Source organism: Lithobates pipiens, unplaced genomic scaffold, assembly GCF_037356315.1.
Source record: "Lithobates pipiens isolate NorthernLeopardFrog02 unplaced genomic scaffold, aLitPip1_a1.2 Scaffold_25, whole genome shotgun sequence".
Taxonomy (NCBI): Eukaryota; Metazoa; Chordata; class Amphibia; order Anura; family Ranidae; genus Lithobates; species Lithobates pipiens.
In genome coordinates this window covers 55,386,079-55,400,360 of record NW_027507787.1, presented here as the reverse complement: position 1 = coordinate 55,400,360, position 14,282 = coordinate 55,386,079, and the positions used below count along the sequence as shown (strand labels likewise).

General features: G+C 46.0%; 1 protein-coding gene across 3 annotated transcripts in view; it reads left to right on the top strand.

Annotated features, from left to right (window-relative positions):
• Positions 1–11,338: 11,338 nt before the first annotated feature.
• The window catches only part of FBXL15 (F-box and leucine rich repeat protein 15), a 48,025-nt gene continuing 45,081 nt past the window's right edge, over positions 11,339–14,282 (top strand). The window contains exon 1 of one of the 3 annotated variants that reach the window (XM_077454476.1): positions 11,339–11,492. The gene's annotated coding sequence lies outside the window, so the exon portion shown is untranslated. Of the gene's footprint in view, positions 11,497–14,282 lie in introns of all 3 variants that reach the window. The other 2 variants (XM_077454478.1, XM_077454477.1) reach the window with 2 other exon arrangements.

Sequence of the window (14,282 nt, the reverse complement as noted above, 5' to 3'; positions counted from 1 at the left end):
GAAGGAAAATATCATGCTGCAGTGGAAGGGGTGAGCAGGAGCAGTGGGAAAAATCGAAGCTGCTTGAAATCACTATCACAAACTGCTTCACATTGATCCACTATTTAATTCAATTGGAAGGAAATGTCAGGGGAAAGTGGCGTAAATACATCTGATTTGGAAAATTTTACCCACCTCAGGACTACAGTAATAATAAATATGACATCAGTGGATACTTATTGGGCTATTTTAAGCTCCTGAAAACCTGTCAGGTCTGGTACAAGCAGTAAATCACAGGAATTTTTTTTTCTTTTTTTTTTGTGGCTACAGTTTGGATAGCATACAGGTACGCTGCAAACTGATAACATTGAATTATTTTTTGTATTACTGTTGTATTTTGGTACTGCTAAAGTTGATAAAGGTCGCAGGGAGTATAGCCTGCTGCACAATACCCACTTCTTTGCTTTTTGTTCCTTCCCTCTCTGGAAAATAGGTGCTGGTTCAGCGCCTGTTTATTAAGTGTAAGCACTATGACTAGAAAGAGGGGAGAAGAGCAGTCACATCAGGAGAACACCAGGTCACAAACAACACATCCGGAGAAGGAGAGGGGAGGCCAGGCTGCAGTGGCTGCAGCTTCTAAGCTTGAAAGGTTTGCTCATACTCTAGAAAATTCCCCTAATAAAGGGCCTCAGCAGCAGCCAACGGTAAAAGCTCAATCCACTCAGGATAGAAAAAGCCAAGGAAAAGCGCAGGGCCAGAAAAGTTCTGCATCAATAGGGATAAAAATGGCAGGTAATAATAAGGCAGTAAATGGGAGCCCAGAGCTTGTGGTTGAACCTAACTCTCATACCCCTTTAGTAGAACAAGAAGAACCATCACTAAAGGATATACTCACCGCCATTAATGAAAGCAAGAGCTCACTGAATAGTTTATGTGAACAAATTGGGGGAATTAAGGAGGAATTACTTTCGCTTGGTCAAAAACTGCAGAAAACCACCGAAAGGACTACGGCCCTAGAAGAAAGATTGAGCTTAATGGAAGATGACTTTTTCCACCTCAAACAGGAAATTAAATTAATACAAGAACAAATGTTTCTCCAGATTTCAAAATTGGATGAAATGGAAAACAGGGCACGTAGGAGCAATGTACGGGTGGTGGGACTTCCTGAGGGATGTGAAGGTCCTCACTCTGTTGAGTTCCTGGAGAAGTGGATTAAAGAGGAGTTTGGGCAGGCTAGTTCCTTGCCTCTGTTCGCTATAGAGAGAGCTCATAGAGTTCCAGCTAGAGCTCCGCCAACTGATGGACACCCCCGGTCAATGCTCTTAAAGTTTTTTAACTATAAGGATAAAGCAACTCTTTTGAGAAAAGACAAGAAGGGGAATATTTTTTTCAAAGGTGTCAGGATATCATTTTACCCAGATTACTCCCCAATGCTACAAAAACGTAGAGCAGAGTTTATAGGGGTAAAAACGCTCTTTGCAGAAGCAGAAAATCATGTATGCCTACTGTACCCAGCCCGTCTGAGGATAAGGGCTCTGGGAGGGACACAATTTTTTGATACAGTAGCTGAGGCGGCAAGATGGCTTGAGGAGAATAAGAACTTACAGGATGCAGAACTTTAAATATGATATGGTCACACTTTAGGATTAATATTAAGGGGAGGGGGAGGTATATGTGTGTGGACACACTAATGTATGGGGCAGGTAATGTACCTGCCAAGTTGTTGTTTTGGTTGCATTTGTGGTGGGGGGGGGGGGGTGGGAAAGGGATAAATAAGTATAATTTAATAACGGTATGTAATGCACTGGGGGGGGGCATAAGGAGTTGGATGAGGGGCTAGGCTGGAGGAAGGTCACGGATAAAACCCTTGGGGGGAGACTAGGTAGGCAATGGTATGGGGGGTGGGGGAGGAGTGGATTGGGTAATGGGGGTAGTGGGGGAGGGAGAAGGGAAGGTACTTTAACCACATTAAAATGAGTACACAGGATTGTCACGTGGAAAGTGTAAAAAGAGTTTTTTCTTATGCATCACAAAATGGGATTAATATAATAATTCACTTGGTTGGTTATTTATGGGTGAAAGATATTCAGCCTTTTGGAGAAAGGGTTTTAAGTGAGTATAATTTGTTACTAAAGGAAATGGGTTGCTCCCCAACCTCTGGTGGTTATAGTCTGCTAGGCCAGGAATATAACAGAACCCCAGCTGACACAATATAGCAGTTTGAATATAGCCTCCTTTGAATATAGCCTCCTGGAATATCAGGGGGCTTGGGAACCCAGTTAAAAAAATGTCTGTCTTCTCAATCATGGAGGAAAAAAAAAAAAAAAAAATCGGGTGGATTTAGTTAGTCTACAGGAGACACATTTAACAAAAGACACTATGGTGGGGGGCTTTACAACAAGCAATACCGATTCCAATACCATTCGGTTTATTCCTCATATGCAAGGGGAGTGAGCATAATGGTTAGAACCGAAATGCGCTTTTCTCCTCAGAAAGTTATAATAGATACGGAGGGGCGCGTTTTTACATTGCCAAATAGAAAATAAACCCTACATTTTGGTAAACCTCTATATCCCACCACCTTTTAAAATGGAGGTATTATTTAGGTTGGCCAAATTTTTGGAAGATAAAGAGGGTATATCAGTTATTGCGATGGGGGATTTTAATGAAGTCCTCAATAAGAGAAAAGACAGTTTTCCGTCTGGGGTTCAATGAGATAAGGCTCCTCATTTTTATTGTCTTTTTTATTGTCTTTTTCATTTCTCTTAATTTTTCACAACTCTTTTATACATACATTCTTTGTTCCCCATATATATAATTTTTCTCTAAAACGTTTCCCCTTTTTCAAGTTCACTTTCATTACCATATATTTTATTCACCTGCCATAGTATTATCATTATTATAACCCTCCCAACCTGCTTGCATCGATTACAGGGTTAATTGCTATTTTGTCTGTCATTATCTATTTACTCTCCTATTTAAGAGCTGTCCCCCGCAGCATTGCCTATACCTGCACTTGAGAAAGGAGCGCGCATGCCCGAACGAGGCTTGCGCAAGCTCAAAACGCGCTGTGCTCCCAGGTACCCCCCCAGCTGACGTCACACGCTGTCTACGAGCCAGTCTGTGTCTCTGTGCATCACAGAACACAGCAGAGCTTCCCCTAGCGTGCTGTGGAGGAGGATTCATCCAGTAACAGCACCAGCGAAAGGGAACAGTGATTTGACTATCAAACGGAGGACAATAATAATTATGGATGTGAGACTTTTATTGATTGTATAAAATAAATGCACTTTTTACTGATTTGGCGCTCTTCTATATATTCTTTTATTGGTATCCTATTCATGAGATGACTTCACTCTAAAGAAGCAGCTGCTGCAGGTGATTGTGCACATACATCCCTTATCCTCCAAGGACAGCAAGCAACCTTTCTGGATTTTTAGCAAATTCCAAGTACTGTTTTCTCAGATAACTTAAAAAAAAAAAAAAAAAAAAAAACACAACATCTTGCTTTGATAAAAACTGTTTTTGAATTTATTTTAATGAATGATACAGACTGAACTGAAAAGGACACACCAGTATCATTTAAAGCGCTAGTGTCTTGTGTTGTTTTTTATTCGGACGGATATCGGGGCTAGTAATTGGGAGAAGTCTGCGTTGTTTGTTGCGGTTGGACTCAATAAGCTCTCTGCCGCCTGCAGTTGCTCAACTGCGGGTGGAAGACAGGATGAAATATCTAGGAATATGGCTAACAAGAGATCCAAACCAATATCTAAGCGACAATCTTGCCCCCCTCCTGCTTACATTTAGTCAGAAGCGGGACATCTGGAAACATTTACCTGTCAGTAACTGGCAGAATTAATTTAATTAAAATGGTTTGGATGCCCCAGTTGTTGTACTATCTACACAACGCTCCAGTTTGGATAAGAATGGAATGGTTTAAAAAGATCGGAACTTTATTTAGGGAATTAACATGGAAGAATAGACAACCACGCATAGTCCTACAGACACTGCAGCTACCAATAAAAGAGGGGGGGAGCAGCAGTTCCACATCCCCATAGCCATTTTCTGGCTGCTCAGCTACAGCACTTGAGGGGTTGTGATAGGGTGGAGGATAGGAATAAAAGGGAGTTGATGCTGTTACAGGGAGCTAAGCACGGTAAATTGGTGGACGCTCTGGAAGCCGACTCACTCCTTCCTGAATTCCCCACACTAAGATTAATTACAAAGGTCTGGCAGGCGGTCAAAAAAGGAATGGGATATGCAGGACCAACAGAATATACCCCATTGTGGGACAATAAGTATTTGCCAGACTTGTCACCTATAGGTAAAGTAGGTGTATGGGAAAAGTGCGGTGTTGAAAGACTGGCCCAAGTATACGAGGGGAGCAGGTTGAAGTCCTTTGAGGAGCTAAGGAGGGAGTATGGTATTCCAAATTATTCTTTTTTCCGATACCTTCAGATAAGACACGCCCTACAAACACATTTTAGAACCCAAACGGTAGCATGGTGTAAAATCCCTCTTATTCAAAAAGTGGTTAATAGGGAGTCATCTAAAGGGCTGATATCTGAGATATATGTACAGCTTTGCAGTAAATCTATCACTAGGGCAGGATTGGCCAAAAAGGTGGGAAGAGGACTTTGGAGTAAAGATAACAGAAGTACAGTGGGGGAGGATATTAGAGGACAGTGCCCTGGTTTCAGTGTCTCCTGCACTAAAAATGTCCCAGCTATTTATTTTTATTTTTTTACACAGGGTTTACTATACCCCGAAAAAACTTTTTGGATTTGGTTATAGAGTGGACGCTAAATGTCCAAGGTGTCAAGAAACTGGGGATTTGATACATATAATGTGGAAGTGCCCAAAATTAGGTACTGGACAGGAATAGTGGAAGCTATTAATAGTACTTTTGTGACCATGCCTAAACCGGCTGGGGAGGTGTGTCTATTGAAAAAATAGAAGGTAAGAAGGCATTAGAAAAAGTTAAAACAGTAATGAGGGGCCTATTTCAGGCACGAAAGCTAATAGCCCAGAACTGGCAAATCGGTAAGACCCCCCACATGTGAAGAATGGACAAAGGTGATGGATGACACTATATGGAGGGAAAAAGTGGTATACACTAGAAGGAACTGTGGTGGATTTTTAAAGTTGTGGATGCCATGGTTGGATAAAATGGGCTGTCCACCATAAAGGGGACTAATGGGTATATGGTAAGGGTGAATTAAACACTGAGGGGATGATATAAGGAAGGGAGAGCAGACTAGAAGGGTGAGAAAGTAGTTTGTGTGAGGGAGAGTAGGATGATGGTGATATAATTATTGTTTATTAATTCCACAAAATGTAAAGGCACAGTAAAAAGGTGGTTGAAAAATAAAGCACTGGGCGGGGTTTAAAAGTTTATAGAAAGAATAACGTACAAAGGGATTAATAGACAAATGTGACACTGATGGAATTATTTTCTGAAAATTCAAGAGTAAGTATCTTGTGGAAGTTTCTTTATTCTAAGACCCCTTTCACACCACACCGCCCATAGCGTGGGCGGTAAAACACCGCTATTTTTAGCAGCGTTTTTCCGCCGGATTTGCGGCGCATTTCGGCTGCTAGCGGGGCACTTTTACCCCCGCTAGCAGCCAAGAATGGGTTAAAACCACCGGAAATATGCTGCAATAGCGGCGTTTTGCCGGCGGTATTACAGCGCTGCCCCGTTGATTTCAATGGGGAGCAGCGGTGGAGGAGCTGTAAACACACCGCTCCTTCACCGCTGCAAAGAAGCTGCTGGCAGGACTTTTTCCTGACGTCACACTACACACAATGGTGCAGCTTCTTTAAGGCGGATTGCAGTCGCTATTTCTAACGCTATAGCGCCTGCAAAACGCCCTGGTGTGAAAGGGGTCTTTTTTGGTATGTATGTTTTATATGTTTATAAAATAAAATAAAAATAAAAAGGTCGGCGTACCAGGGGTGCCGAGGTCAATCTGGGGCAATCAGTATTACTGGAATCCCCTCGGTCTCCACTCTGCTGAGCAAACGTGGTAGTAGTTTTAGTGGGGGAAAGGCATAGATCAGTCGATACTGACCCCACAGAGCCACCAGCGCGTCTGATGCGTCTGCCCAAGAATCTCTTTTCCTGGACACGAATCTCGGCACCTTCCGATTGAGATGGGAAGCCAGGAGATCCACGTCTGGTGTGCCCCATTGCAGGCACAGTAGCCTGAATACCTCCGGATGCAACGCCAATTCTCCTGGGTCCAGCATCTGGCAACTCAGGTAGTCCGCCTGCCAGTTTTCCACTCCCGGGATGTAAATGGCCAACAAGGCTGATAAATGTCGCTCTGCCCACTGAAGGATGTGAGCGACCTCCTGTGCTGCAGCCAAGCTTCTTGTTCCTCCTTGATGGCTGACATATGCCACTGCCGTGGTGTTGTCTGACTGGATCCTGATAGGACGCCCTCGAAGTCTCATCAACCATGTGGAGAGCCATAGCCTGATCGCTCGAGCACATTGATCGGCAACATGGATTCCTCCCCCGACCAGAGGCTCTGGGTCGACTGTACTCCCAGTACTCCATCCCAGCCGGTTAGGTAGGAAGGACTTCCCGGACCAACGTGCCAGGGACCTCAGCCGCTAGAGCAGGGAGTCCCTGACTGACTGGCTCACCCGAATCTGACGATCCAGGGATAATGGAGATTTGTCCCATTTTGTCAAGATCTCCTTCTGCAAGACTCTGGTGTGAAACTGGGCATACGGTACCTCCTCGAAGGAGGCCACCATGAGACCGAGGACTTGCATGCAGAAGCGCGACGACCACCTGCGGTTCATCAATAGTTTTACCACAGCACTGAGAGTCTACAGCTTGTCTGAAGGGAGAAACGCTCATTTCCATGGAGTCCAGCAGTAAGACTAGGTACCCCAGGTGCTGAGTCGTTATGAGCACCGACTTTTTAAGGTTCAACAGCCACCCAAAATCCTGCAGGGTTTGCATGGTGAACGCCACATCCTCCTTTAATTCTGAGGCGGAAGATGCTCTCAGGTGGAGATCGTCTAGGTAACCTACGATCGCGATCCCAATACCTTGGTAAGGACTCGGGGTGCTGATGCCAAGCCAAAAAAGGGGAGAGCCACAAACTGGTAGTGGGCTTTCCCAACTGCGAATTGCAGAAACCTCTGATGCTGGAGGCATATGGGTATGTGCAGGTACACATCCTGGATGTCCAAAGACGCCAGGGAGTCCCCTTAATGGAGTACAGCGACTACTGAGTGAACCGATTCCATTCTGAACCTCTGTACTTTTACAACGCAATTGAGGGCTTTTACGCCCAAGATTGGACGTACCTGTTCCTTTTTGGGGACTACAAACAGATTGGAGTAGAACCCTGGAACCTTTCCGACTCCAGAACAGGCACTATCACCCTGCAGCTTAGCGGGTCACTTAGCGACCCCATTAGGGCCTTCCGGCAAGCCGGGAGTAAGGGTATGCTGCAGGGGAAGAATCTGTTTGGTGGCCAAGAGAGGAACTCTATCTTGTAGCCAGAGGAAATCAGTTTGCAGACCCATTGGTTGGACAGCCGAAAGGCCCACCGCGCTGCAAACCCCCGAAAGCGACCCCCCACTCGTGTGACGGGTAGGGGCAAACCTTCTTGCGGTAGCACTTTTGCTCGCAGGCTTGCAGTCCCAGGGACGCTTTTGTCCCTCAGAGGCCATGCTGTCGGACTGGGAGCATTTAGTCGAAGTCCCGGACGGACCAAAAACGCCTCTTTTGAGCGGAAAATAAGAGCCCTTGCCTGCGGCGTGGCTCCTTAGTCTTCTTGGCCTGTGGAAGCAAGGTGCTCTTCCCACCTGTGACATTCTTAATAATGTCATCCAGCGAGGCTCCAAGAGCCGCTCATTAAGGAAGGGTAGATCCATCAAGGCTTTTAGCCAAATCAGGCGCCTCAGCGCCACTGAAGCCCTGGATAGCAGGGGAAGCGTATCCAGGGCCGCGTCACAAACATACTTAAGGTCGTGCACTAACTGGACTGCTAGCTCCACGCAGACACGAGTAGCCTGTTGCTTCCCCAATTCGTGGTGCAAAAGTTTTGCTCATTCAGTAAGTGTCTGCGACACAAGTGCTGTGGCCAGTACTGGTCGTATTGCGGACTCCACAACCGTAAACAAGGAACAAGCCACTGCCTCGGCCTTCCCGTCAGCAGGGACCTTAAAGTGAAAGTAAACCCATCGATTTAAACAGTTAAAAAAAAAAAAAGGCATGCGGGGAATGCTAACTGCACATTGGCTGTGCTCTCAGCCAAGCTATCAAACCATCCAATGGCTGGTGTCATAACGAATCACATGTGCAGCACCATAGCAGTTGAAGATTAAAGAGGCAAAAGATGGCAGCTTCCTTGGCTGAAAACGATAGGGGAGTTTACTTCCACTTTAAATGCAGGAGTCCCCTCTCCCGGGATTATGGTTACTATATTTAACCTGGATACTGGGGGGTCCACGACCGGAGGAGCCGACCATTTTTTAAGAAGGCTCTCCTCAAGGGGTAATGAACCGCTATACTTTTTGGACCGAAAAGGTCAGCTGCGGTCTTCCCCATTCCTTGTATATGAACTTATCTAAATAAGTCAGATATGGAAACACCTTAGGTGTACGGGCTGGCTTACGGAACCCAAAGGGACCGCTACTTCAGGAATTTTCAGGGTATCACATACAGATAAGTGCTCCAACTAGCGCTTTGTCTTGCGTGGACCTGGACTCATCCTCACTGTCCGATCGGTCCTGGTCAGTGTCATCTGAAGCAACAGAGCAGGGGCCGCCAGCCTCAGAGCTCTACCCAGGGGGGGGGGGCGCAGGGGCCCCTTTTTACCACCTTTGCGCCCGCACACCGCCTCCACCCTGGCAACAAACGTTTCAAGGACCGCTGACAAAGCGTCCAAAGGCACTGCACTGTTTGCAGACAAGCCGGTTGCAATCCACTCAGCAGTCCATCATGCAGCATCCCCCGGGGGGGGGGAGAGAGACAGGGAGAGAAGAGAGGGAGGAGAGGGACCCCTAAATCGACCTTCCAGGGAATGTCCAGCTGCTCCATCCCGCCGAGGCAGGGAGAGCTGTACTTACCATCACGGACCCACTCTCTGATCAGTTGTTGGCCACGGTACACTGTGATAAAGACATCAGTAGTGCGATCATATGTGTTCCCCGGAGCGTTGCGCTCACTGACTGCCCCTGGAGCCTGAGGGGCATGTTGTGGCCGACCCAGCGCATAGCTTTGGTCTGCACACGCTCGATGGCCAGGCTGGGGAGACTACAAGGATAAGGATATCCAGCCTGTCACCCAGCCAGCTGTTGATAGTAAATCACAGGATCCAAAAATTTTGCGCAAAAGGCAAACTGAGCTGCAGGAAGTAGGCTGAGGGGATGTTACTGGAGGGACCTCCCCCTGAGCGGAACTGTAAAGTTCTGTTTTTTCACATGTATAACATGTTCTGCCTAGTCCTCTCCTGGAGTTGGCGTAACAACCCTATGGTCAATATTAATGGAGCTATGTCAGTCAGTGAACAAAAAAAAATATGCATTTACTTTTTTTTTTTAATTGTATAAATCTGGAAAGCATTGCACCTGTGATGAGCAGATTGCAGATGCCATGCAGGACTCTTACTGGCTGTCAGTGTAAACTGTCTACCTGTACATCATACAGGCAGAAAGACTCAATGAACTACAAACAGTGCCCTGGTAGTTTGTTGAGAACCACATGCCAATAGCTGCAAAGGGATCTATGAACCCATGACAAAGCCACACTCTTTTCAAATAGTGACAGCTGACATGTGGAGAAGATCCCTGGCCTGCTGTCACAGGGAGTTCGGGGATCGGCTGCAGGATGGGGAATATGTTACACCCTAGAAAACAAGTGGAACATGTAACATGTTCCTGAAAGTAAACTTATTCTTTAGGCTTCAGGTGTTTGTTTCCCGGATTGGGCAAGGGTAGAACAGGTCCACAGGCGGAGCTTTTCAGGAGCAAAAATGCACGTTCTGCATTTACAGGAGCTCTTATTAATGTCTAAGGGTCCAAAAACTCCTTAATACATGCAAAAAAAAAAGTTTGTGTATTTTTTTTTTTTTTGGTGTGTGTGTTGGGTGACTGCGCCTACAAGTGTGCACAAGGACAATTAGAAAGAACAGGATTCTGCATCTTGAGCGTAGTCAGGCCTAGGAAAATAAGCTGAAATATACTTACATATGAATGAGGGCTAGAGCCACATGCACACTGGGCATTTAGACAGTGTGCACCCAATTCCAGTGTTTTTGTGCACCAGGAGGCAAAGGTGCAGCATCCAGCCCCACTGCCTTCAGCCTGTTGAAGTTTACATCCGGCTGAAAAATGATGCTGTACTGGGCAGTATGAGTTTAACGTTGTACGCCTGGAACGCAAGTATTCTGAGCAGACATCCCTAGATGCAAGTACATGAAAATGGTGGGAAAAGACCAGCGGGTATGCAGCCTAAAGCAGGAAAAAATGATCTTGGAAGCATAATGCCTTTTGCAGATGCTTGTTGATTGGCCATTGGTTTATGTAGCTGAAGCCACCAGGAGCAGTGTGTGCAGGCATCCTATGTAAATCCATAGGGATGCAGCGAACGAAAGCAGTGTGCGTTTGGGGCTGCTCACCCATCAAATTTTGATGAGCAGCTGCGGCACCATGTAGTTTCATGTACCTGAAAGCATGCTGTGTTTTCAAATGTATGGGGGGGGGGGGGGGGATGCGGGGGGTGGGTGCTATCAGGAATTATTTGCACCCCCAGCACATCTCCTAAATAAGGATGAGCCAAGGCATGTTTGCATGCTCCACGAGCAGAGATCGCCAGGAAGTCGGCGCAGCACTCCGCTAATCACAGGCAGTGAGACATTGCCCTGATGTGTGGCTGTAGAAATCGGGCAATGTCTCACTGCCTGTGATTAGCGCAGCTCCGCAACGACTTCCTGGCGGGCTCTGCACGTGGGGCATGCGAACACGCCTGAGCTTATCCCACATTTACCAACAATAATGTGAACCTAACATCGGCCACCTCCACGTGGGTCCTGGTGCCTCCAACCACAAATATCTGTACAGGCCACACCACCCATGGGAATGAGGCCTACACTTGTTTGTATATCCCACAGGACGTCTATGTTTAGAAAACCTAAAGACAGGAGTTCCAATTTTACTGTAATGCAACTACCAGAACCTCATGTGAAACAAGTGACTATTTCTGATTATTACATAACTATACAACTTTCATATTCGATAAACTCTTACAACACTCAGTTGTAGTCCTTGTCCCTAGAAATCGCCTCACAGGATAGTCACTTAGAATTCCCGCGCTGACGTCACCTCCGCCTCTACCAGCATGGAGGAGAGTCCGTATTAGACGTCAAAGTTGTGCGACAGGCAGCTGGATGCGTCACCTGCGGTTGCCATGGGAAACCGGCAGATTTGACAGGAGGCTTGGAGACCGGGTTTCGGGCAGACATCGGTGGGAGGAGGCGATCGCTGTATGTATGTAGTGACAGGCCGAGAGCAGATTCGGAATGAGAGCTTGGTTGCATTGGCGATTGTGTGTGGAAGTGTCACCTGACCTTTGCCTCATTGCAGTCAGTCTTTGTTGTCGTCCTATATCCTCCCCGGCCATTTCTAGTCATGGATCGGTATTATGTGTGAGGCGGAGCACTTGTCTCCAACATCCGATTATTGAAATTATCTGAAAATATTACAGAAAAATCCCCCAGGGATACTTTGGTGCAGAGGTGATGATGATGTCACACAGCATCCTGTCATCTCTCCTCTGCAGTCTACTGGCTTTTTTTTCTTTTGGAATGTGCAGCTTGATGATATCCTGTCCATAGACCTGCATTGGCCATTCCATCAATAGGGATCCATTGTTCAGCCTTCTATTTCAGGGACAAAATGTCTGCTGACAGATCTCTAGATATCTCAGGATGAAATACTATAACTGGTCATACAGTCTGATTGTACAATCTCTGGCCATACACTGTACAGTTTGAACCTACAATCTCCTTTAGATTTACCATAGCTTTGTAATGCGAGGAAGAAACTAAAGCATCCATTCTTTTGTTATCAAATCAGACCACCCTCCTGCACTACGTAGCTGATGATTAAGGATGAGCTGAGGTGTGTTCGCATTCTCCACGTTCTGAGCCTGCCAGGAAGTGGGCGCAGCGCTGTGCTAATCACAGGCAGTTAGACATTGCCCCGATGCGCGGCTGCAGAGATCAGGCAATGTCTGTGATTAGCACTGTGCTGACTTCCTGGCGAACTCTGCATGTGGACCATGCGAACACGCCTGAGCTCACCCCTACTGATGATACTAGATTTAAAACTGGACATACATTATACAATCTGATTGTAATCTCCTTTATCAAGACTATGTCTATGTAGACAATCCTAAACAACCCATTCAGTTTATGTCCAATCAGGCAGGCCCTAGCACTATACAGTTGATGGTAGATCTAAAGAAAATTGTACAGCTCTGAAGATTGTATCAGTTTGTACAGTGTATAGTAGAGTTGCCACCTCATCCTTTTAAACCCGAACACATATTCATTTCACAGGTTCTGTGGCTAATTGAATGCAGGTAAGGCACTAAGTGAGTTTAATTACGATCTTAATCAGCTATAGAACCTGTGTAATTAATATGTGTCTGGGTTTAAAGGGATGAGGTGGCAACCCTAGTGTATACCTTAAAGCGGGAACTTCCGCTTTAAGAACTCCTGACATGTCATATTTGGCAGGAGGCTAGTTTTGACAGGTACCCTGCTCCCACTTCCACTCAGGCCACCTAGGTGACTCAAGCATAAGTGTTCCTCTCCCCCTCCCTCCCTGCAATCTTCTGAGACACCTCACAGGTAAGGATGAGCTCCTGCGTGTTCGCATGGTCCACATGCAGAGCCCGCCAGGAAGTTGGCGAGGCGCTGCACTAATCACAGGCAGTGAGACATTGCCGATCTCTGCAGCCGCACATCGGGGCAATGTCTCGCTGCCTGTGATTAGCGCAGCGCTGCGCCGACTTCCTGGTGGGCTCTGCGTGTGGAGTATGCAAACATGCCGGAGCTCATCCTTAGTCACAGGTCCCAGAAGATTGCCCAGCCATTGAGAAGACACAGCAAGACTCGTGCACGTACAGTGGGCACACAGCTGTGAAGCTGTCCCAGCTGGGTGCCCGCACTTGTGATGGCGTCGGAGAGAACCGAGGGCTCGGGCAGCCGTATCTCTGGATCCTGAGATAGGTGAGTGTGTGTTTAAAGTCAGCAGGTGCATTTTTGTAGCTTCTGACTTTCAATAAACACAAAACCGAGTGGAACTCCGCTTTAAGGCTACTTTCACACTGAAAGCACTGGCCATTAGCGGTAAAGCGCTGCTCGTTTTAGCGGAGCTTTACTGCTGTTTAGGGGTCTAAAGCCTCATACACACGAGCTGATTTTCTGACGGGAATTGTGTGATGACAAGCTGTTGGTGGAAAATCCAACAGTTTGTACTATCCATCGGAAAATTGTTGTCGGATTTTCTGCAGACAAATGTTGGATGACAGGCTTTAAAATTTTCCATGGACAAATGTCTGTTGTTAGATTTTCCGAGCGTGTGTACAAAAGTTCGTCGGACAAAAGACCAAAGTACAAATACGCATGATCGGAAGCAAGGACGAGCCAGAAGCGGTTGGTCTTGTAAACTAGCGTTCGTAATGCAGAATTATCATTCGTGACGTGGCAAATTATGAAATCTCAAAATGCAGCTCACATTCTCTTCCTTAATTGGATAATAATGAAGCTGCTTTGCTGGTGATACTGCTGGAGTTCTTTTTTTGGGGGGGGTGGGGGGGGGCAAGTTATCCCATAATTATTAAGATCAAAGATAAAACTATGTTGGTGGTCCCTTGTCAATTTTACTTTGTATTTTTTTTAAATGTAACTGCCTACTCCCAAACTGTAATTTGAAGTAAAACACATAGCCAAGTATTATTCTCCACAATTTTTTTTATTGTGCATTAAAAAAAAAAACTACAATTTGACATGCTATCTGCCAATAGAACAAATCATCATTATTCAACCAAAAAATAAAATTAAGGCCTCATGCATGTGTCCTGCTTCTTAATATAGGGGGTCAACAATGGCAAGAGTTGGTGAAAGCAGGGGTCTGTCATCCGGAGATAATTCCGAAAATCATCTGGATTATTCTCCTGGAGTTCCCGCAGCAAAGGCATATGACAAAATTGGTCACGATTAATAAGACAACCAATTTTTGGTCTAAGAAATCCTCCTCCTGTTCCT